This window comes from Nomascus leucogenys, chromosome 21 (assembly GCF_006542625.1).
Source record: "Nomascus leucogenys isolate Asia chromosome 21, Asia_NLE_v1, whole genome shotgun sequence".
Lineage (NCBI taxonomy): Eukaryota > Metazoa > Chordata > Mammalia > Primates > Hylobatidae > Nomascus > Nomascus leucogenys.
The window spans coordinates 20,029,711-20,041,361 of record NC_044401.1 but is presented as its reverse complement, the minus strand read 5'-3'; the positions used below and the strand labels follow the sequence as shown (position 1 = coordinate 20,041,361).

The following is an 11,651-nucleotide window of genomic DNA, read 5'->3' as shown; positions in this document are numbered from 1 at the left end:
GCCTTAGCTTCCAGAAAGTCAAATTCTTTGCTACATAGTGGAGAAGGGAGATCCAACTTAATGAAGCTAGTGGTAATGATTGGCAAAAAGTAAAACAACTTCATGTTTGTGCTTCGTCCACTGACCACAACACACAGTCTTTACCCTTCTTCCTTGTAACCTAACTTCCCTCCCTTGAGCTTCGGTCGGCACTGGCCTGAGTGCCTGTGCATTAGTATAGCCTGTGCCTTGGTATAACCTACACATACACCTCCCATCTGAGAATGGAAAACACCAACTAGTCTAGGCAGAATCAGGCAGGAGTTTATGCAAAACCGCATATGATAAAATTCCAACATGACACCCACTCATTTTGATTAACAAACTCTTCTTAAAATACATCAGGAAAGTTAAGATTTTGGTATATGTCATTCAAGCTTCTGTCATTAGTTTTTTTTTTTTTTATACTTTAAGTTTTAGGGTACATGTGCACAATGTGCGAGTTAGTTACATATATATACATGTGCCATGTTGGTGTGCTGCATCCATTAACTCGTCATTTAACATTAGGTGTATCTCCTAATGCTATCCCTCCCCCCTCCCCCCATAAAAAATTATGAGTTCATGTCCTTTGTGGGGACATGGATGAAGCTAGAAACCATCATTCTCAGCAAACTATCACAAGGACAAAAAACCAAACACCGCATGTTCTCACTCATAGGTGGGAATTGAACAATGAGAACTCATGGACACACGAAGGGGAACATCACACACAGGAAGGGGAACATCACACACACGGGAAGGGGAACATCACACACACTGTCATTAGTTTTATCTTACTGCTTTTCATCCTGAAAGCTGGATTAAAACAGTTGTTTGTAAGAAATAGAAACTAAAATATCATGAATCACAAAAGGTTTCTCCAAGCAGGTGAGTCTTTGATGCCACTTCTGTTGCTGGCTTTTCTTACATGTATATAATAGTGTCCAAAGCTCCTGGAATTTCTCAAAAGCTACCCAGGAAAAAAAATCTCAAGTGATAATCATTTAGTAGTGTCTGCCTGGATCAACAAATTGAGGAAGATTCTGAAGCCTTACCTGCGCTCTACTTGAAAACGTGTGGTAATGCATTAGTAAGGTCAGTCATGGCCACAGGAGAGGATGATAGAATTAGTACCTTCTAGTTCTCATTCTGATCTAATATTTAACGTCAGGCCCTGACACTGCTCTTGGGGAAGCTGGGCCACTTGCAAACCCTTAAGTTAAAATCTGTGGTTCTTCATCCTTGCCCACTCACTGGCCAATCCAGCCTTCCCATCTGTTTCTCTCCTGGTGATGTTTTACTCCTAGTGACCCAAAGACTATACCCCATCCAGCAAGAACCACTGGCTCTGAGGTCAAGGGTAACAATTGCTCCCTCACAGTTGTGCTTTGGGCCAGTTCCTCAGCATGTTCTGAAAACCCTGACCCAGAAAGAAGAGGGCAGAAGTAGGACTTAATTTCTCCAGAGCAGTGCTGTGCAAGCATCTCCACCCCCAGGTGACCCAGGAGCATCCATTTTTACCTTCAAGGTTCTGAGCATATTGCTACCAGCAGCATCATTTGTGTGTTTACTATGTGCTAAACAGTGAGCTAAGTACCTTTAATGCTCACATCAACTCTATAAGTTACATATTATCATCAGCTCCACTTTATAGAAAAAGAAACTGAGGGATAAAAGGATTTAAAAATTTGCCCAAAGTCAAGTGAAGTTTTTTGTGGTTCACCTGAGTCCAGAGATTGTACTTTAAATATTACATTATACTGCTCACATCTTGCAAAAAAAAAATAGCCATGCACAGTTGTGTTCTGTGTTTAAAAATAATTCAGATTACATATTCTATTCTACAATAAATCTGGGTGTGTTTTAATATAAAACTTATATTACATCTCATACAGTGTAGTAAAGTTGATCCTCCCACAAGAGATGACATGTTTATCCTGAGGCTTGATGTTCCCCTTGGGGCACAAGTACGCTGTGAGAGAAACAGCACCAAGGCACTGGATTTCGTTCTACCTCATGATAAAATCTGTAAACCCAGCAAGTTTATGTTGTCATCCATACATCCTTGCTACATGTGAGACTATGAACAATGGGCTGGGAGCTCAAAGAGAAAGAATGGCCAGAATACTCGAGACAAAAAGAAAAAGAGGAATATTTTAGTTTGAATAATAAATGTGCAAGCTGAAAACATTTGAAAATTACCCCACTTCTTACTTTTATAGAGAAAACAGAGGACATAATCATCATTCACTATAAGGAGCTCATTAAATATGGTCCTATATAAATGATCATGAAGGTACTTAACTTTTTGAAAAGCTATAGGCTCCACTTTTTCCACAGCCCAAGACCCCGGGGCCTTTGTCCTGTCATTATTCCTAACATCAGTGACACATGTTTTACGTCTAAGTACTTAGAGGTAAAAGTTTTACTTTGTCTCAGATCCTCATAGGCATAAATTTGTAGGCTTAATAGCAACAATGCATTGTGTTACATATAATAACAAGCATGAAATAACATATAGCATATGTCAGCAATATATTCTATACTGAGGCCAAATTCCATAAAGGTCAATTCTCTGGGGATAGGACTGTACCGTATCTGCCACGTGATGTAACACTGAATACCTCCAGTTGTGTGTCATCTCCTGAGGAATGTGATATTAATCTTCACTATTTGATGAGTACCCTTCTGAAATGTGTATAATTTTTTTAACTTTTATTTTAGGTTCAGGGGTGCATGGGCAGGTTTGTTCCATAGGTAAACTTGTGTCAAGTGGTGTTGTTATACAGATTATTTCATCACCCAGGTATTAAGCCTAGTACCCATTAGTTATTTTTCCTGATCCTCTCATCCTTTCACCCCCCACCCTCCGAAAGGGCCCATGGTGTTTTGTTCTCCTCTGTGTGTCCATGTGTTCTTATTATTTAGCTCCCATTTATAAGTGAGAACATATGGTATAAAACCACATTTTATTTATCCAGTTATCATGGATGGGCATTTAGGCTGATTCCATGTATTTACTATGATGAATGGTACCGCAATTAACATACTGGTGTATGTGTCTTTATAATAGAATAATTTATATTCCTTTGGGTATATATCCAGTGATGAGATTGCTGGGTCAAATGGTATTTCTGTCTTCAGGTCTTTGAGGAATTGCCACACCGTCTTCCACAATGGTTGGACTAATTTATACTCTCACCAACAGTATCTAAGCATTCCTTTTTCTCAACAATCTCACCAGCATCTGTTATCTTTTGACGTTTTAATAATAGCCATCTGACCGGTGTGAGATGGTATCTCATTGAGGTTTTGATTTGCATTTCTTTAATGATCAGTGATGTTGAGTTTTTTTTACATGATTATTTGCCGCATGTATGTCTTCTTTTGAAGTGTCTGCTCATGTCCTTTGCCTACTTTTTATGGTGTTTTTTTTCTTATAAATTTGTCTAAGTTCCTTATAGATGCTTTGTCAGATGCTGTATTAGTCTATTCTCACACTGCTATAAAGAACTACCAGAGACCGGGTAATTTATAAAGAAAAGAGGTTTAATTGACTCACAGTTCTGCAGGCTGTACAGGAAGCATGGCTGGGGAGGCCTCAGGAAACTCACAATCATGGCAGAAGGTGAAGAGGAAGGCAACACGTCTTACATGGTCGGAGCAGAAGAAAGAGAGTGAAGGGGGAGATAGTCCATCAAACAACCAGATCTCGTGAGAACTCTATCACAGGACGGCACTAAGGGGATGCTGCTAACCCATCAGAAACCACTCCCATGATCCAATCCCCTCCCACCAGGCCCCACCTCCAACACTGGGGATTGCAATTCCACATAAACTATAAAAACGCCAAGAGTAATTTAAAACTGTAAAAAAGCAAGAGTAATTTTAAAAATCCTCATAGAATTTTCCATCTGGAAAGGATCTTGGATACTACCAAGTTCAAACTACACCCTGAGCCCCCAATCCCCATTTACAGATGAGACCACCTAGAGCTCAAAACATTAAAGAACTTGCCCAAGGACACATTACTACCAACTCACAGGACCAGGACTGGTACTATAGTTGTTAAAGTCCTCCCAGTCCGAGATCCTTTCTGCTTTCCTATATTTTCCATAATTTAAGTACTGATACAGCGTCGAGCCGGGGTTAGCAAACTTTTCCTGTAAAGGACAAGAGAATGCATAATTTAAGTTTTTCAGGCCATATGGTTGCATATGGTCTCAACTACTTAATTCTGCCACTGTAGCATGAGAGCAGCCATAGGCAAAACATAAGCAAATGGGTGTGGTTGTGTTGAAATAAAACTTAATTTGTAAAAACAGGTGGCAAACTAGATTTGGCCTGTGGGCAGCAGTTTGATGATGCCTGGTCTAGAGAAAAAGAACTGTACTTTCTCAGACTTCTGATTCACTTCCTTCCTGTATTACTCAGGATATGGCATGAGCGAGCGTGGAAGAACAAGGTACATTTTGACCCATCCCCAAAGCTCCTAGAAAAGTTAGAAAACCCTTCCCAACCAATGTCGTAAATCATTAAAATCACATATACGCACATCCCAGAGAGAGAAAGGGTGAAAGGGTAGGGAGACAGGCTAACGAGTGAACATTCTGGTAGTTAATCAGCTGCCTCTTTTACTTACTAGCTATTTACTTAATGAGATCAAATCAAGTGGCCAAGCTTCCTTGTTTATTTGTATCTAGGGGACTCATTAACTACCTATAAATCTCTGCTGCTCTCTGGTGGTAGAAGACATTCGAGAGAAGATGAATACTGTAGAATTTAGCAACTGAGTTCCCAAAAATTTTTGGACACTAAAGAACTAAATGAGTGAGATAGAGTATTTTCAAACTTACTAAACAAAATCATAATTGAATCCCTGAAATATTTCTATGAATGATTTTCCTTCATCATAAATCCTCATTTTTGTTTTTTTTTTCCTATCGGGCCCAAGCATCAGTTTTTCTGACAACTGAAGCTTCCATTATTTTTCTTTCTCTAAAGCAGGAGCATCATAACTAATAATCATGGCTCAGAAGAAGCTTTAATTATTCCAGAACTTTTGGATAAGACACAAAAAGGTAGCAGAGAGTCAAAGGAGATTAAGCGTCTATGTGGCAGCTGACAGCAAAGGGGCTTTTAATGCAAATGACAATTTCAACTCGTGCATGTAGCTGAACGTCAGCAGATTTTACTTCTCCTCAGTGCTGTTTTTTTTTTTCTAGTGCCTTAATCACACCAGAGAAGGTGAGAACCCCATCTTCAGTTTTCTTGTCACTCAAAACTACGCTTCAGGGATGGGTTGACATTCTACACCAGGAGACTAGTCAGACCACTATTTTCATATCAATCAGTGTATGGCTCCTGGTGACTCAAGCCAAACTTGGGTGGAGAGATTCCAAAAACCAGAGATAAGGAAGAGTAGGAACAAATGAGCTTGAATCTTTTATGGGCGCAGGGGCTGTGCCTATCTTACCCGCTGTGGTTAATACATTCCAGCTCCTGGAACAGAGACTAATACATTGTAGGGACTAATATGCTTTTACTAAGTGAATGAGGAAATAATTGAATGAATCATTAGTGTTTACGAGAGTGGTTTATAGGCTATATAGCACCCTATAAGTAATCATTGCATTCATACTAGAAGTAGCAAAGAAGTGAATTACAAATCAAGAGATAATGGCAGGAAATAGCACATCTAATACGGAAAGAAGTTCTTTCCAAACCCACAATTTCATGTCTCCTTTCTCAGTATCACAGCATCTCAAAACTTAGGGATTAGAAAGGATTTTAACACTTTGGTTGTCCAAACTTCCACTGACGCTCTTTATTCAGAGTTCCACAATATTCCCACCAAATGGTAGTCACCCACCCTCTGCTCAAACACTTCTGGAGACAGGAACTCAATGTCTGCAAAGGCACTTTGTATTTTGGATGGGGAAGAGAAGTTGAAGCAGTAGGGAAGTGTAGGGAAAGGAGATTCCAGAGTTGTGCTGTTCATTAGGTTATCACTATCCACCTGTGACTATTGAGCACTTGATATGTGGCTAGTCCAAACTGAGATGTGTTGTGATTTTTGAAAACTTAATACAAAAAAGGATATAGGATATCATTAATTTCTTATAATGACTACATCGTGAAATCATAATATCTTGTATCCACTAAGATAAATATATTATTAAAATTAATTGCACTTTTTTCTGTTTACCTTTTTAATGCAGTTACTAGAACATTTAAAAGTATGTATATGGCTCACATATTTCTACTGGATGGCATGGGTCAAGAGAACACATTTTGTCTTTCTTTCAATTCAGCAAAACAAACAAAATGTCTTTAGGAGACACTAATATGGAAACTCTGGTCTGCTTTGAGTATGAAAATCAAAATCCCTGCTCAATAATTTGAATCCTGTCTCCTCTTTTATGGTGCTTGTGTCTGTGTCTGTTCTTGGCTGTGAAATGCATAAAATATTTTCTCCTTTTCCTTATCTCTACAGAGAGTCATAGACTCATCATGAGCCTCTCATAATGACAGTCTCTTGTTGTCCTGGAAACAGTGTACAAGGAGAGCTGCCTCAGCTCAGTGAAAGGAAGGATTTTCTAACAGAGCTCTCCAGAGTGAGAATGATCAGCTTGACTCAACCCCAGTAGGTGAACTCTACATTTTATAATATCTGAAGTATCATCACAGCTAAAAATAGGAAAGGAAGAAAATGTTCTCAGAAACTCCCTGATAACAAAACAATAAATCTTAACCAATCATTATAAAAGTGTACTATTAGTTTACCATTTGCCATAGCTTACATATATAAATCACAAGGAATAATTATTGAGTTGAAAGTGCCTATGATATTTAAGATAGGTGTAATCCTTAAGTAATACAGTGATAATTCTATTCTTAAAAATCCATTTGAGTATCATTTGACATTGTACCCACAATTTAAAAGTTTGAGTCTTTTTAACCGGTTTGTTGAACAGGCTTGAGACAGTAGGTAAAACATAAAATAATTTCACTTTACTTATTTTACTCCATGTCATGAATGTATGAATGTGTGCATGCCCTGTGAGTATCTCCCACTAGCTTCAGAGAGAAAGCACCCTCCCTTACACATATCCCCCACCACACACACAAACACACACACACACACACACACACACACACACACACACACACACACACAGAGGCTAATGGCTCAACTCTAAGGATTTCCCCTCCTCCAGTATTCAGACTAAAGAGATTTGGGTTGGGGTGAGAAGAGTCTGTATTGATTTGGGCAGAGTCAGATTTGTCCCCTCTTCACAAGCCCTAGAGGGTTATCTTCTCCAAAGCTGTGTTTTCACAAGCCCTAGAGGGTTATCTGCTTCAAAGCACAACAGAATTTGGCAACTGAAGTGTCCAAACTGTCAGTTATGAAAAATGGTTTTAGGCAATACTTGAGTTGCCATGTGACCCTAACACAGCAAATAACATAGGAAATGTAAAAAATGCATTTTCTGACATTTACAGCTATTAAACTTTAAGTTTAGTAACAAAGTGATTACAGGTGATTGCGACCGTCTTTAGAGGCTTTTAAGATCAGAAAAAAAGTCTTACCTATTTGAGCAGAATATTCCTTTTGACAGCAATAAAACTAAAGAAATTCTCTAAGCTCCTTCTGACTAAAATTTATGTTGCTAAGTTATTTCATGCAGACTTTCAAAGAGTGAAAATTTTGTTATCTTTAAGAATCTTTTCTTAAGGGTATTTCTTTCTATATTAGGGTGCAGAATTTGATTGGACTGCTGAGATAAGCACTGTTCTATCAGTTTTAGGTCCAGGCACTCCAGGATACCTAGTCTGATTTCCTAAAGAAAGAGCAAACAATTCATTCTTTTATATGAGTGGGGAAACACAGCAGTGAGGTTTCTCTGCCAGTCACATGACCAAGTTCTCTGACCACCTGTAATCACAGTAGAAGTAGAGACTTCTCCTCATTCTGTTCTGTTAGAATTTGGCCCAACATAATTGAATAATTTTTAAAAGTTTGATATAATGTAGCTCATTGGTTCTCAAACTTAGCAAGCATCAGAATTACATGGAAGACATATTAAAACACACAGTGTTTGACCCCATCCCCCTAGCTTCTGATGCAGCAGGTCTGGGGGACATCTGAGATGTGCACTTCGGGAATGGACCCAGACAGTGCTGATACTGCTGGTCCAGGGACCCAGTTGGAGAACGACGGGTCTAGATACAGATAATTATAACGAAGAAGTGCAGAGAGAAACCTGAGCAAGAGCTGTTCTTTGAGAATTCTGATTGAGGACTCCTTTCCAAAAACAGATTTAAACAACTTATTGAGGTCATTCTGCAAACTATTAAACCTAAGCATAAAAATATGGCCCAGAAAGATGGGTTGTCCATGCCTGATTAAATGAATAACTTGCTAATGTGGAGCATAACACTTGATTTAAAATATAGCCATTCTGCATGGTGATAATTTCCAGCAGGGAAAGCCCTAGAAGAACAAACCATATTCCTCAAATTTCAATCGGTGTAAAAAACAATTCTCAATCCTTTTGTAGTTTATAAGCATAATGGTTGGGTTTTTACATGCATGTGTGAAATGTGCTTCCCTCAAACCTTGTTACAATGTCCACACATTACCCACCTGACATGAAAATAATAAAGTAAAATAATTATCCTTTCATCACTCAGTGGCTCTTTTTGTTTCTGTAATATATATTTTATGCTTAAGTATACTTAGCTTCAAGTATCTTCATTTTTTCTTTTTAATAGCTTAATCAGTACCAATGCTTCAAGTAACTTTACAAGAATAATTTTGCAATACTATCAAATACCTAGGATTTATATTTAAAATCTGGTTCACCTTGAAAATCTAATGATCTTCTAAATTATCTAAGTTTTTGCAGTGGTAGTTAGGATAGGACTTATAACTTTTGTAAGACTGAATATTCAAGTTTTTAAATCTTAACTACTGCTAAAATATTTACACAGGCCCCGAATGAATATTAATATGACTAATATCACCAAAGGAATCTCTAATTAAGGCTTAAGCAATCTTTCTAAAATGGTATTAGGAACATGCCTTTCGGAATAAGGTGAATTGAGCATGTTCCCAAAAATCCTGCAAATAATGTATAAATTTAGTTAAGGCCAAAAAAATTAGCGGGGAAAATAGATCTATGAGCTTTCTTGACAGCAAATTGAAAGTCAAGAATGTGATGTGGCTGCCACTAAAAATGAATACTTTACAGGTAAAGAGATGCCACACCCATTTTATTCAGTGGTAGACAGACCACTTCTGAAATGCTGTATTGATTCTGCAGACATCTAAGAGACTCATCAACAAATAGGGGAGGCTTCAGAGATGGCTAGGATGGTAAAGGGTCTGAAAAACATGTCTTTTGGGGCATATTTGAAAGAACTTAGAGTGAATGACTAGAGAAGAGTTGGATGTCACAGGTAAGGGCGACACAGATACACGAATGATCTCTGGAAATATTTGAAGAGCTGTCAAAAAAGAGAGAAATTTAACTTCCTCTTTTTCTCAGCAAATGGCAGAATAGAAACACATGAGCGTATCAGGAACGTTAAGAACACAGCTTTGAAGTCAGACTGTGGAATTAAGACTTGGTTCCAGCCATTGTTGGATACGTAAACTTGGCAAACTAGTTGTTCATTAGAAAAAAAGCAATATTAGAAGTACCCATCCTTAGGTAAGGACTAAATGAGATGATAGATATGGCAGGCTCAGAACAATGCCTGACGAGTGTTCAGATAACTGTTTGCATCAGTTAATTTAATAGAGATGCCTGAAAATGCATTGAGCCACTTCTAGAAGGAAATTTAGCAAAGACTAAATGACCATCAGCCAGGGATGCTATGGTAAGTATCCCTGCATTGGGTAGAAGAACTAGGTAACCTGTAAAAACCCTCTCAACTCAAAAATTCTTCACTGTTGTTAACTAGTGCTTCACTCTCCCTCCCCTGTGCTCACAGCACTTTGTTCAACCAGTATTGCAGAATTTATCACACTTTCTCATCAGTAGTTATGAACATGTCCGTCTCCCACCTAGTTGGTGAGTTCCTCAAGGTCAGACTATGCTTCATCCATCTTTGTTCCCTATGCATCTTGCCCAGTGCCTGGCATACAGCAAGCATTCAATAAACACTTGTTGAAGAAAGAAGATGTTCAGGGCTCAGGGCTAATGTGGACTCCTGGCTGCTTCTCTATCTGTGTGACAATTCCTCCAGGAAAGGGCCCAGCTAATATTCAATCCAGGAAGCTTTCGAATTCTTGTGGTTATGCTAGAAATATGACTTGGCGGGCATGACTTTTCTAGGTGAATAAGCATTCTAATTGCACAGCGTTGAGTACATTGTGAATTTATGACGTTTGGACCGATTCCTGATGCCCAACATGTGAAGTCTCCTCCTGGCCACAGGCTGTGGCTCTTTCGGTTGATGCACATACTCTCCGCCGTCCTGTTCTCCAGCTGATGAAGTGGTTCAGTCCACACTCATGGAGATCCTTATGGACATCTTCCTTTTTCTGTACTAGAAATTCCTAAAAGTGGTAAGAGGCTTAAAATTGCACTCCAGCTATAGTATTCAAAATTAAAAAGACACCTGGTCATCTATCAGGAAACTGCTTGCATGATTACTAACTCTGATTCTTGTAGTGCCTAACTTCTTCTCTGGATAAAACTGAGGCAACTTTCAGATCCCCAGACTTATTGATCCTTAATGCTTGCTTAAGTACTTACCAAAATATTATTGTTCCTTCAGCCACTCAATAAATACATGATGAGTAACTAAGAAGTATCCTAATGGCATGACGGCTTCCAAACTTGCCTAAATTATAACCATGGAGGAGCTTATGTACTCAGAGAAAGTGGTTTAACTGTCATTCAGTGGAGGAAAAATGTTTTAACACTTTAGACATTGAATTAAACCTGTTCTTAAAGAACCAAAACTCGCCAGACTACCTAAAAACTCAGGATGGGAGATGAATAGAAGCAGCAAATGAACTGCCTGCCCTGGTAACCCACAGTGTTTTGCCATGTGATTCTAAACAAACTGACAGTGGGTCTGTTCCAACACCACGTGCTCCCCTGTTCTGGAATGTAGTGAAGGGAAAGTCTGAAAGGAAAGCCAATCTTGGCAAAACCTCTTTTGTTCTCTCACATATTCCAAAGATGTGAGGCTCAGGGAACACTCAAGTCCCCAGTCCTGGGCGTGACTAAACCTGACTTTTACAAAATTCACAACAATTTCCCTTCTGCTTCCAACAGTGCGTGCAGCACTGAGAACACAGAACCTACCCAAACTGCAAAAACAAGAAAGCACATATTTTCCATCAGGACCAGCTTCTTCAGTAATAATCGGTTATTTCCTTCTGATATTCTTAAAGCCCATTCTCTTTCTATTAGCATGTATGAGGTTTTTGGTAGGAAAAAAAATATTTTCCTATGCAGCATTCATCCATATAACTTTTTAATTCTTTCTGTCATTTGTTTTCATTTTTTATGTGATTTACATCCTAACTAGTATATTGTCTACCCCCACAGGAGTTCAGATATCTATATACAGTCCATTACCTTTGGCCAGTGAGGATCAAAAGGACT

General features: G+C 38.6%; 1 non-coding gene across 1 annotated transcript; it reads left to right on the top strand.

Moving 5' to 3' along the window:
* Window positions 1–8,573: 8,573 nt before the first annotated feature.
* On the top strand, window positions 8,574–8,677 carry LOC115832209. Its single transcript, XR_004027644.1, has one exon. It is a non-coding gene; the product is annotated as a small nucleolar RNA U13 (small nucleolar RNA).
* The last annotated feature ends 2,974 nt before the right edge of the window (window positions 8,678–11,651 follow it).